The following is a 13,772-nucleotide window of genomic DNA, read 5'->3' as shown; positions in this document are numbered from 1 at the left end:
TCTTTGCGGGATTAATGGAGAAGTATGGAGTCAAGCATAGGGTGGAAACCCCTTATCATCCTCAGACAAGTGGGCAAGTTGAAGTCTCTAATCGGGAGATAAAGAGTATTTTGGCTAAAACGGTGAATGCAAACAGAACTGATTGGGCCCGCAAGCTTGATGATGCTCTATGGGCGTACCGGACTGCTTTCAAGACTCCGATTGGGACTTCACCTTTCAAGCTAGTTTTTGGCAAAGCATGTCACTTGGCAGTTGAACTTGAACATAAGGCCAAGTGGGCCTTGAAGAAATTGAACATGAATTGGGAAGAAGCGACTAAACTCAGGTTATTTAAACTTAATGAGATGGATGAGTTCCGCTATCAGGCCTATGAAAGTGCAGCATTGTACAAAGAGAGGATGAAGCAGTATCATGACAAGAAAATCCTGAAGCAGGAATTTTACAATGGTGATCTTGTCCTGCTATTTAACTCTAGATTGAAGTTCCTACCGGGCAAATTAAAATCAAGGTGGTCCGGTCCTTTTGAAGTGGTAAGTGTTTCACCCCACGGAGCGATTGAATTAAAGTCCAAAAATGGAACTCGAACATTTAAGGTGAACGGGCAGAGGGTGAAACACTACCACGGTTGCATTGAGGGGGATAGAATTATTGACCGATACCGGTTGAAGCATCTAGGGACGAATGCTGACTTGGAGAATCCTGACCAGGAGTAAATTGGTGACACCGTCGTACCGCGACGTTAAATTAAGCTCTTCTTGGAAGGCAACCCATGTTTAATTTTTGTTGTTTTTGAATTTTTGTAACTTAGACAGCGTGTGTATAGGGTAACGTTTGTTTTGGTGCAGGATAAAAGGTACAGAAAAATCGCTGAAGACTAGAGGAAATTGGACTTATACGGTCTGTATAACATTGTACGGGTCGTATAATCCAGTCGTGGAAGGTAAGGAAATCATACAGAACACTGTTTGAAGACATTATTCATACACGATCATTTTCAAGAACTGTATAAATTTATACGGATCATATAAGTAATCGTATAATTATGGTGTACTCAAACAGCAGTTGGTGGAAAAATCTGAAGTTACACGGACCGTATAATTTTATACAGCTCGTATAACTTCTATAAAAAAACAAAAAATAGTGTACAGAGGGTTTAAAATAACTGCCCGCCTCTTCTCCTCCCCACTTCCTCACTCCTACTCCTCTCCATTAACACCCACGACCATATACCATCAACCCACTACAATTCCACCTTAAAATATCCATAAATGCATCTAAGTTTATCACCAAAACCCATTTAAATTCATCGCCATACCCGAAACCCTCTGTTCAAAAGTTCATTTGTTTTTTCTTTTCTATTTCACTAATTTTCATGATTTATGATTTTCTAAATGAGGACGAGTATAATGGGCTATTGTGAATTCATGTGGTTGAGAAATCAACACCCTAATGGGTTGGAGGGCATTTCAATTGACGAATTTGAATTATGGATTCCAATATTGTTATGCCCGCCAATTGCTCAAAATTGAATACTAATGAATTGTGAAAATTTGAAAAATAGGTGAAGTCTGAGTACCCCAATCCCCGTAGGATTTGAAACCATGAAAGTAATGTGTGTGTGATGATTGGCTGCTAATGAAGCAAACTCGTAAAACTTGAGGTCATATAAGATTGGCTAGATAGCAGAGGTTCTATTTCACCAGTAGAAGTTGTTATACGGATCGTATAATATTATACAGTCCGTGAAAACTGTTCGTATTTCATAATAGAACTTCTGAAGTTTCTGTCATCATCAGTCATCAACTTATACGGACCGTATAATATTATACGGTCCGCGAAATACTTAAACTACATAAAAAAAATCTATTTTCTTCTGACTTTGATTTCTAAGACCCGTTACTAACAACAACTCTTTGCAGATATGGTTTAAAAACATAGTGTCAGAAGGGATGCGGGGCCCTGAGCTAGTAGGGGCTGAGGCCGAGCCCAAGATAAACCAGAGATTGCTCATGGGCTAAGAGATGAGACCTCCGATGATGAGGTTATGCCGACAAAGAAGGTTCGGGGGTCTTCAAAACCTCCACCTGAGACCGTGACTCCTTTCACCTCTGCAGACTCCAAAGAGGGAGAATGAGAGTCCTCTGAGGGCGAGTCTGAATCAGGAGAACCCTCGGCAAGTGAGGGAGGTATGAATGTGAGCGGCTCATCTGAGCCAACGGATACCCTGGCTCCAAATTCTGATGCTTCCCCGGAATCAATGCAAGCCAGGCACAGGTTGGTTCTGAGACGTAAAACACTATTGGAGGATGCTTTGCGGTTTAGGGTTGAAGGTTCCAAAAAGTTGTATGAGGATCAAATTTCTCTCACCAAGCAAGGGGGAAAGCCGAGAAGGAGTATATGGGAAGAGCGGTGACTCGTGTTTAAGGGTCTCGAGGCTTATCCTAACACTGCTGAGACCCTCCGATTCTATAGGCTGGGGTGTTTTGCTGAGCCTGCTGGAGAGTATTGTCCTATCATTGTGCGGTAATTTTATGCCAACTATGGGGCCGAGTTGTTGAAAATGAAGAAGCCCAGCCAAACGAACCATCAGCTCCCGATGCTTGATGAAATCAAAGTGAGGAATGTAAAAGTTGACATCTCCGCTGCTGCTATCAACAAAATTTATTTTGGGGTTGATTTTCGAGGGCCAAAAAATGAGAAAGAGCATTTAGACAAATTGGAGAGCTGAAATCAGAGGACAGTTATTAGATGGGCAGCTGCGATACTTGCCCACCTATAGGTAGAATGGGCAAGTAGTCCACACCCGAAGATAGTCAAAGATACACTCAATTAGGAGGACCGATTCTAGTGGAACCTAATGAGATATAGACTACTAGTGATGCAGAATGTCAACACCATCACGATTGCCCAGGAAATAGCTCTTGCCTCAATGATGAGTCGGTATCCGGTAGATATGGGGAAACTAATAGCTGATGAGATTCGACAGAGAGCACCCCAGTCTCAGACCTCATTGGTATTCCCGTATCTCATCACGAAATTGTGAAGAACAGCCCAGGTCGTTGAAAATCTAGATCGGGACCATTTCACCAAGGCCACCTAGTTTGGGGATTGGCGGAAGGGCATGAGGGTGTGACTGAGATATTTGTGGCACTACCCACTAGAGATGTAAAGACTCAGCACGAGTCAGATTTTGAGGCCATGGGAGATGTCACTACTACTGATCCTGCTATTCCTGAAGCTGGTAGTACTGATGCTATGGCTTAGGCCCATGCCCCTGACCCTAGCACTGTCACTATTGCTGTTGTTGCTGCTACTACCATACCACCACCACCACCTGCTGATGTGCCTGCTACTTCTTCGGGTGCTACTACTTCATCCATTCCACCATCGACAGCGCAGTCTGGGTTGATCTATTGACATTCTCCAAAACAAGCTACAGAGAAATAGCCTTCAAAACATTAAAGGCTGAGAAGCAAATTGGAGTGATTATGGCCCAGCTTAAGCCCCAGATAACCAAACAGATCAAAACGGCCAAAAGAGAAATTCAAGAGGAATATCAGCAATCTCACCAGGTCTTCCAAACTCGATTAGATGGGTTTCAGATAATATTGGCCGCTTTAGAGCGGACATCACTCGGTGGTGGATCAGCATCATTGAGTAGGGAATTTGTAAAGTTGAAGGCTGAATTTGAAGGCTGAAGGCGTAAGAGCGAGTGGAGGAACCTGTTCTGGCACCCCTAGCCAACTTGGATATTTATATCCCTGTAGAGAACCTGCTCGACTCTGATGAGGAAGAAGAAGAGATAGAGAAGGCTCGGGGAAAACGGCCACTACATGTCGTAGTTGAGGATCAGGGGGAGAGAAACAATAGGCTGTGACGTGAGGAGGTGGAGATGATTCAGGTTACTGCACTGAACTCTCTGCGTGAGAATTATCCAGATCCCACGGGTGCGTCGGGCAGCCAGCCGCGAGAGGAGAGTTCTGATGTTGCTGCAACTGAGGCAGCACGGTCCCGAGCTGATGAGCATAGCGCCTAGGGCGCCCAGGTATCTCTTACCCTTTTGTACTTACATTTGATGCATTGGGACACTGCATGATTTTCAGTTGGGGGTTGGGAGTATTTGATTATGTTAATAGTGTAAACATGTGTTTAGAAGCTCCCTCAGCTTTTCTTTGCCAGAGTTCTTTTCCTGAGGGGTTTTATTCTATTGAAACTGGCATGTGTAGGATGTTGCTTAGGTAGAATAGAGTAGTTTTGACTTATTTGGTAGTGTTCTGAAAATTATGGCATGTTTTGTGATTTTTGTTGGAAATTGTGGACTCCTCGAAAATTTTGAAAAATGCATACTTAGAAATAGCTACTGATTGACGTGATTGATTCTTTGTATGAAGTTATGGTTATTGGGATATTGTGTGTGATGAACGATTGCTTAGGAGGTTACAGTTGTAAATATAATCGTCCTTATACCAATGTGTGGGTGAGTTGTTAGTTGTGTTCAGTCTATACATGTGTAATCTAGAACTTGCCCGGTTAGTCATGTTTGAATTCAACAGTTGGTTTGGTTGTGAGATGATCTTAGGCTTTCTTTGTATAAATAATCACTTTGCCTAAACAAGCCTGGCCATATGATGTCAATATCCCTAGTTTTCCCTTTTTGAGCCTTTGACCTTTTCTTTGGCTAGCCGTTAACAAATCCGTACCCTTGGTAAAAAGTATTCCAGCTTGGCACCCGTTCCCTCCTTGATACTACGAGATAAAAGAGGCTAAAAGCCTAAGTTGGGGATGGGATAAGTGTGAAGTAGAAGCTGAGAACCTATGTTGGGGGTGGCGTATGTGGTGTTAGTTGAGACTCGATGTGGTGGCTATACATAACAATTGAAAAAAAAATGGAAGAAAATTAGAAAATTGTAACTCAAAAATAAGTTCAAGTTAGATTAGAAATTAGAAGATTAGAAAAGAAAAGAAAAAGGGAGAACAGAAGAGGTGAATAAGGGTGAAGAGGAAAAAATGTAGTTTTCAAGGAGGGTGAGTCACTAATACCCAAAAAGTATCCTACCCGTCCCTAAGCCTACATTACAAGCCGAAACAAGTCCTAATGTGATCACAACTGAACAAACCAAGGATGAAAGAATAGAAAATAAGGGCAAGCCTATGGTATTCACATGAGTAGATATGAAATTCTTTGTGAGTGTGAGTGTTTCCTTTTCTCTTTAGTCTCTTGTCCCTTTTTCATTGTATATATGTGTGTTTGGGGACGTTCTTTGGTTTATGTAAGGGCATAAGGATGGAAATTGGTGCAAGAGAAAGCGCCCGCCTAAAGTGACGTTTGTGTGCATCATGATATGTTCGATAATGTAATGGCATAAATTGAAGCTTCATTGTGAGTCGTAGCACCCTTGAGTTGTGCATCTTATGTTGAGAGTGAAAGTGAGGTGGTCCTTAATAGTAACACATGCATTCCTGTAGTTCGGAGTCAAAACCATTGTAGACATTATTACTCTGTGATATCTAGGTGGTAGTTGAGTCATCGTGGTGTTGTAATGCTTGCTTGAGGACAAGCAAAGACTTTAAGTTGGGGGTGTTGATGTGCCAGGAAATTGTGGCACATTTGATACCTTTTTACGAGAAGTTTTACTTGTTTTTAGGCAAGTATGTGTTGTTTTGATGTGCTTTTGTTGTGTTTCAGGTAAATCATAAAGTTCTGGTTCATAAACTAAAAGTTGCAGAAAATTGCACAGAGACTGACTTTCACGGTTTGTACAATATTATAAGGACCGTGTTTGTGGTTGTATAAAAGAGGACAAGGTAACATAATGTCAAAGTTGGAAGATGCTGAGATACGAGAAACTTATACGTACCGTATAATATTATACGGGCCGTATAGTAGGACGTGTTGAAGGATTGAAAACGAGACAGAAAGTTGTGTTTGAAGAAGGAGTTTCACGGGCTAGTTATACGAGCCGTGTAATTTTATACGAACAGTGTAATACCAGTTCGTGTTTTTCTCTAAAGAATGAAGACTGAAGGTCGTATAATTTTTATACGGTCCGTGTAATGTTATACGGACCGTATAAGTTGCCGCCTGGGATTTAAGTGCAAATTTTGTAATTTTACGTTTTTGAAACCTACAAATAGTCCAATGTAGGATTTTATTTATTATCAGTTGTGATATTTTGACTCTTGACTTAGAGCATTGAATATTCCTTTGTTTTTGGAGCTTGCAAACATCAATTCAAGTATTATTAAATTCTCTTTTCATCAAAAGTAAGCAATTATGAATTCTTCAATCTTTTATTTCTTGTTCTTTGTCATGAGTAGCTAAACACATTTACTAAGGTTGTGAACCTAAGGATGGGTGTTTTGTGATTGGGGATTGTGATTGATATACGCATAATGGATTATTAGGGTTTATTTGTTCTTCATTTTAATCATATAGTTAGTGGTTGCAAACATTAGCTAATGCCATAAACTTTGGTTTATTTGGAAAAATAACTAGGGCTTGGTAAGAACAGATAACAAGAACTCAAGGCTTTAAACTTTGTTTAATAAATTCACTTAGGAATAAGAGGAATTTACTTGGCATAATTAACCGTTCTTCATGCATACTTTCTTATCTTTGGAAAAAGCATAGAAAGAAATAATCTTTTCTTATTGAGAAATAGTCTAGATTCACATAGAGGTTAAGTGCATTCATACAACGATCCATTAGAAGTATATCAAGATCAAGACCTATGATCATACACTTTATCTGAAGGGGACACAACCTTGGTTCTTTTTACCCATATTTTCACAAATCTAAATTACTAGTCACTCTAAACTAGTCCACAAACCAAAACTCTTATAAAACCCTTTTCTCTAGAATACACCAGGACCTCAAGATTAGTATAATACTCGTTTAGTAAACTTTTCACACCATATTCTCTGTGGGATTTGACCCCAACCTTGTTGGGTTACTATATTTGACATCGTTCGCTTTATGCTAATAAAATGTGTAATTTGAGTGTATCACACCTTTATGAATGCTTATAAGTCTCATGTGAAAACCCTGCAGGTGGATTTTGTATCCGTCACATGATATAAGTTAAGTGGAAATATAAAGGATTTGATTAGTCAATGAATTAAATTCTCAGTAATTTAATTTAATTGATTGGTATCTGTAATCTTAACGTGGGGAGTTAAATAAGATTTAATGAAAGATTTCAAAATTAAACTGAGGAGTGCAATTACAGTTTTTTAGTGGAATAAATTGTAATTTATTGTGGTAGGATTAATTCATTCATATTCCGAATTAATACCACAATTGGCAGCATTGTTATTAAATTTGTGGTCCCTGCTATGCCTAATTGTTCTTGGACTTGGAAAATAATATTCTTTGGGGAAAAGCAAGCTCACACGTTTTGGACTAGGGTTTGCACCCTAAAACGTGGTTATATATAATATGCTTTTCAACCCTAAGAGATAGATTATTTTCTTGAGCCGTAATGCTTGCCCACACAAGTATTCACAGTCCAAATGCTAGTTAGGTTACATAGTAGAAGACTGCAGACTTGTGGAACTGGAGGATGATCTCATAGATGGTTTCTGCTCGTGATTGAAGGTTCGATTTGCGGTCGCGGTCACGCTTCAAGAGATAAGTATTGATTTTATGTTTGATTAAAATATGTGATTATGTGTTATCTATATTACATGCAAGTTCGATCCTGGCTATTTGCTTCCGCTGTTTATGCCTGTATTCCATCATCTGCAACATGCCGAAGAGGGTACTGACTTTGATGATTTGAACGCCGCGTGACGTGGATTCAGCTCCTTGACATTACATGTTACTGCTTCAATCACCAGAAATTCACCTACAAGGACCAAGAATATTGCAGCAAAAGAAATACCCTTCTTCATTTTCCAAAGTCTTAGTGAAATTAAAGAGAGAGGGGGATGTGAAAGGTGGAGAGCTAGTGAAGGATAGCGTCTCTATTTATAGTGGAGTAGGGGCAATTGCTAAGTTGAATAAACTTGGTAAATCTGAGGAAAGAAATTAAAGCTACAACATTTTTGAATTCATTTATAAGTGCCAATAATATTTGGCAATGTTAATGAAGATCGTGCACAGCTTGTACTACTAGAAATAGTGTTTTTGTCCATAAGTATTCGGATTTTTGGGGTTAGTGGTGGCAGAGTCGAAGTTATGATTTTTAGTATGTGATTTCTGCACTATAATTCTTTTTGGTTATTGGTTTTGCATAAATTATTTGTATATATTAAATAAATTTTTACACAAATACATATTTTGAATCAAAATTATTAGATTCTGCCGAACCTTTAATTGACATTGCAGCTCTGTTCCTGAGTGGCGGTAAGACCAAGTCTTGCTCATAAAGGAGACACAATTTCGTATGGATATATAAGTTATATGCACTGATCAATATTCAGTACTAAAAATTATGATTATATCATATTACTTATTGTTTTATTAGGTTGGGTTAATATTTGTTATAGAAATCTACCTATAATTAACTTACCAAGTGATCTAATTATATAAAACCTTTGGAAAATTTGGAAGTTTTTATTTGTGGAAAAAACGGCGACTTTTCTTTATTGAGAAGTGCCTTCCAAATTCTTTTTAGGGAAATCTACATGGTATAGAGAACATTAGGTCTTATTTATATTTAGTAGCTATACTTTTCCCAAATTACATCTCATAGCTAAATCTTGTATGTCAATTACACAAGGTCACTAGTACAGTAAAATTATGTTGTATTTAGTATTAAAAACTATTTTCTCTCTATTCTCTCACAATCTCCTCCTATTTTCCTCCATTTTCTCTCTCCTCCATCGCCTCTCTCTCTCCGTCGTCTCTCACCCCTCTGTCTCAGCCGTCTTCGTCGCTGCTCCGACGAGGAGCTTCTAGCTCCGGTAAATCGGAGCAGTCACCACGAAAATAGAGTGTATCTCAGAAATACACTTATAAATACACTCTCCTCCACAGCCGCCGTCGTCTCTAGATCCGGTCGTTTTCCGGTGTGCCGGCTCAAATCTGAGCTTTTTATTTTTTTGTATTTCAAATCGGAGTGTATTTCATTTTCTTGTATCTGAGATGGAGGTGTACATTTGAGTGTATTCGCTAATTTTTTAGCATACAATCCAGTATTTGAGGTGTATTTTATTTCTTGTATTCAGTAATTGAGTGTATTCGTTAAATGTTTAGTGCAAAATTCAGTGTTTGGGGGTGTATTTTATTTCTTTTATTCAGTATTTTGAGGGTATTTTTTAGTGTAAAATACAGTGTTTCTTTATGTATTTTTTGCTTGTATTTTGAAGGATGTTTTTTTGTATACAACCGATTTTAAATATAATAAAGTGAATACAATGTAAAAATAGCTACAAATGAATCTAGTTAAGTTGAATACATTTGACTTGAATACAGGTTAGTTGAATACTTCTGACTTGAATACATCGAAATCTGAATGACTTGAATACAGCGAAATCTGACTCAGCCGAATTTTGAATACAATCTACTGTAGCTAAGAAATGTAATTATCAAAAGTGTAGCTATGCCTTACAAAAATCCCCAAAATGTAGTCATTTATATAAGTTGATCTTCTTTTTATGATAACACTAATTATGAGTACATGGGCCCAAAAAGCCACTAGGTCCGAATCATTTTTTTGCGCGGATTGTCCTTCTTTTGAGGTGGTCTTTAATTTTTACCCCTCAAATTGGCGATCTTTAATTTTTGCCCTTCGCCTAATACCCCGAGGTTCTGGGTTCGAACCTCAGCTCAGTAAAAAAAAAAAAATCGCAAGGCAGAGGTTTGGATTCGCAAAGCAGAATTTTGCCTTGCCCAAAACTCTCCTTGAAACTCTGCCTGAAGCAGGCAAAATTATGTCTGCAGGCCTAATTTCGGCCCAAATAGGCTTAACTTTGCTACAAAACTTTGTCTTGCGAATTTCTTTTTTTTTTTTACTGAACCGGTGTTCAAACCCCAAACCGCAAGGTATTAGGCGAAGGATAAAAATTAAAGACCACCAATTTGAGGGACAAAAATTAAAGAACACACCAAAATCATTCCTGCGAATTGCCCGGTCCAAATGCCCAAAAATGAACAAGAGAAGAAGCTCCAGTGTGGAATCTTGTAGGTGAAAGTTAAAGGGTTGCACATCAACTCGTGGAGACGCCTAACAACCATCCCAAAATCGAAAAACAAAGAATTCAAGTTAACGGTTCCTAGTATAACTTTAAGTTAATATACAATAATAATTGAGTTTCAAATTCAAATAGTTATAAATATTTAGTAAATATTTTAATACATATATAAAATTTGAGCAAAAGCTAAGTTCCAATAAATCCGCATACAACATTTTGAATCCGCCCCTGGAACTGAAAGTTACAATAGTTAGCATTATTTCCTTTTGTTCCGTCTTTTGATCACGAGATCCTCACACCTACACTCGTGAAACAATGCAACTAAGTAGCGTAAACACAAGCGCGCGCAAAAAAAAAAAAAAAATTACAAGTGATATTGGCTTATTATCACAATTTTCTTATAATTTGTTTATGTTTGAAACTGTTGGTGGTCATAATGTTTTATTCCTTTTCCTAAAATTAATGTTTTGTATTACCGTAAAACGGTATCGACCTATATATTGTGTATATCCATACTGGTTTTTAAATTTTTTATTTAAACACATAGGTTAATTTTCACCAACGATGTTGAATGACACTTACACACCCCTAATAAAGAACGTCTCCCCAGTTGATGTGAATCGCAGTTTCGTTTTGAGAAGGACATCATTTAGAGCGTATTATTTTATCCCACCACATGGATTATTTAATACACTAAAGGGCGTATTAAAAAACTAAAATGACAAAATTAGCCTTATTTTGTTCTAAGAGACCTATAAAGGCCAAGCATCCAAGGGTATAATTGTAACAAAATATTTTTTAAGTTTTAAAAATAAATAAATATTCAAATGGTATCTTTTGTGTCCAATTTTAGTGCAATGAACCAAACAGCCAACAAAAATAATCCCTATATTACTAATTCATGTATTACTAATCCATATATTACTAATCAATGGGTTATTAATCCCTACCTTGATGTGGATCGCGGTTTCGTTTTGAGAAGGACATCATTTAGTAATATTCTTCTTAAGCTATGGAAAAATAGTTAACTTCTTTGCCTAAGGATTACTTGCAGTTTTGAAATTCTAAGACACAAGTTTGATTATTAGACAAGCAGGCAGCTGATACAATTTAAGAAGCAAGATAAATAGATTTTGATCTAAGAGGTGGTCCAAATCAAATTAAATTCAGTGACCTAGACAATTTTCTAACATGGTGTTTGAAGGTATCTTTCAGAATTTAAATTCATTAAACTATTTTAAATATAAATTAAATGTGATGTTTTCTAAATCTAACTAATTTTAGCTACTACTTTAATGTTTTCTGACACTATCACTACTTTAATATTTTCTCTCACTATCACTGCCATTCTAATTGATATAATTGTGAAATACTCAATTCTATTTTCTTATTAGTCTTTGTCCAAAAAAATAATCTATTTGTATATTTAGAAACATTTTATCTTTATGCAAAGATTTATATTCACACAAAATAGATGTGACTTATTTAACACCACAAGTTTAAAAGTCTTCTCTATTTTCTTAAATTCCGTGCTTAGTCAAATGGGTTCACATAAATTGAAACAGAGAGATTAATACTCCCTCCGTCCCAGAAAAATTATCTTAGTTTGACTTGCCATAGAGTTTAAGAAATAAAGAAAAACTTTTGAAATGTGTGATCCAAAATAAGTCTTAGATATTTATATAGCTATAAATCATCTTATAAAGTTAAATTATTTTTAAATATAAAAAGACATCAGTGTTTTTGAGATAAATTAAAAAAAAAACTTTTTGAGAAGGAGGGTACTTCGTACGCCTTAAACCTCTGACAAGACGTTGCTTCCGAGCTGCACATTTCTAACGGATGAAAGTCTGTTCAAAACATCACACCAAGGAAGACAAGTGCCCATATACTATTTGTTTGTTGAAAAGTTAACTTAGCGAGGAAAGTTTCTGGTTGTGGAAAAACTCTGTAGAAAAAATAAAAAAAGAAAAAAAAACACTGCAAATCCTTTTAGAAAAGTCTTTTCTTCTAAGAACTGCCTTTCAGGAAAGAAAAAAAAATAATTGTTGGAAGCACTAACTATTATTAGTTCCGTTTGGACATAGTTTGAAATCATAGTTTGAAATCATATTTGGACATGTAATTTGAATATTTTAAGGAGTATTTTCTCTTATAGACATAAAAATCCCACAAGTTGTGAAAACTATTCAAACATTCTCAATTCTTATACAATCTTACCAAATGAGCAAGTCATAGTTCATAACAAAATTAATTCGTTAATTCATAACAACCGGCTCAAAATTAATACTAGAAGACCTTTCTAAAAATACAACATCAATTGATCAAATTTTAGTTCAATAAATAAAATTAAACTATGGGTCTTTTTTTACAAAATTAAAAGGTTGGTAGACATAAATAAAATTTGGTGTAAGTTAATGAGATTGGTAAATGATTGATGGGGATAATTTTTAAAAATATCTACCAATTTATGGGTATTTTTTTACAAAATATAAATTTATGGATTAAATTTTATATTAAAAAAATTGAAACAATGATTTCAAATGCATGTCCAAACGCTAGTTTGAAACCATGGTTTCAAACCATGGCATGGCCAAACGCCTACTTAGTTCATTGGCTGAAAAAGCCCACGTGACCAAAAATATTGAATCAGAAAAAAATATTAGGGCCCGTTTGTCCATGAGAATTATTCACTTTTTTGGGGAATATTTTTTCACTTTTTACCCTTTATGATTTTTTGCCATAAAAATTTCAAATACAACTTGAAGTTGTATTTGGAATTTGAAAAACAATAAAAACTTGTTTTTCACTTTTTTTTCTACTTTTTTCACTTTCAATACATTCAAACAACCAAATATTCTTTGCAAAAACTATAACCAAACACAACCCCATCTTCAACTCCAACTCGAAAATAACAAATAAAGGGAAAAATATTTGGTTTTCATGGCCATACGTCTACTTAGTAGATGACCAGTTTTTAGATCACTTAGTAGTATTTAGGAGCAAGGTCGAGGTCGGGGAAGGCCAAGGAAAGTGCCGATTGCTATTTTTGGTAGCTCGGTGGGTGCGCGAATCGAAGTGGAACCGGCGAATCGAGATGGGGAAAACCTAGATCTAGCCGCCGGCGTCTTTAATCCAACTTATGAGGGTAACACGAATGGATCTGGGGTGGTCAAAAGGCTCGATCTCACTTCTCCTAACATAACCGAGGGGAACATGAATACTGAAGGCACACGAGCAGTGAAGGCAAAGGACCCAGTTGTGCTCACCACTGCAATTGCTGATGTAACAATGGCTGCTAGCAGCTCGTCGAGTGCAGGAAAGCAGTGCGCAGTCCAATCTGCACCTGCGACGGGGAATGAAACACGACTAGGGACTAAATGGGGGAACATGTTTCGAAATAACAGAGCAGCGACATCGGTGCGGGAACTTAACTACGTCCCCCCACAGGTGATTGAGGGCCAGTTGATGGCTCAATTAACAAAAGAAGAAGTTGAGCCGGAAACCCAGAAATGGAAGTGTGCTGTGATTGCATATTTCTTGGGCGAAACTCCGGGCTACAATGCGATGTGCAGATATATTTCGACGAATTGGAAGGATATCTTGGAACCTGATATCTACCTCCATACCGAAGG

The sequence above is a fragment of the Lycium barbarum genome, chromosome 11, assembly GCF_019175385.1.
Source record: "Lycium barbarum isolate Lr01 chromosome 11, ASM1917538v2, whole genome shotgun sequence".
NCBI classification, from domain to species: domain Eukaryota; kingdom Viridiplantae; phylum Streptophyta; class Magnoliopsida; order Solanales; family Solanaceae; genus Lycium; species Lycium barbarum.
This window is presented reverse-complemented; position numbering follows the sequence as displayed.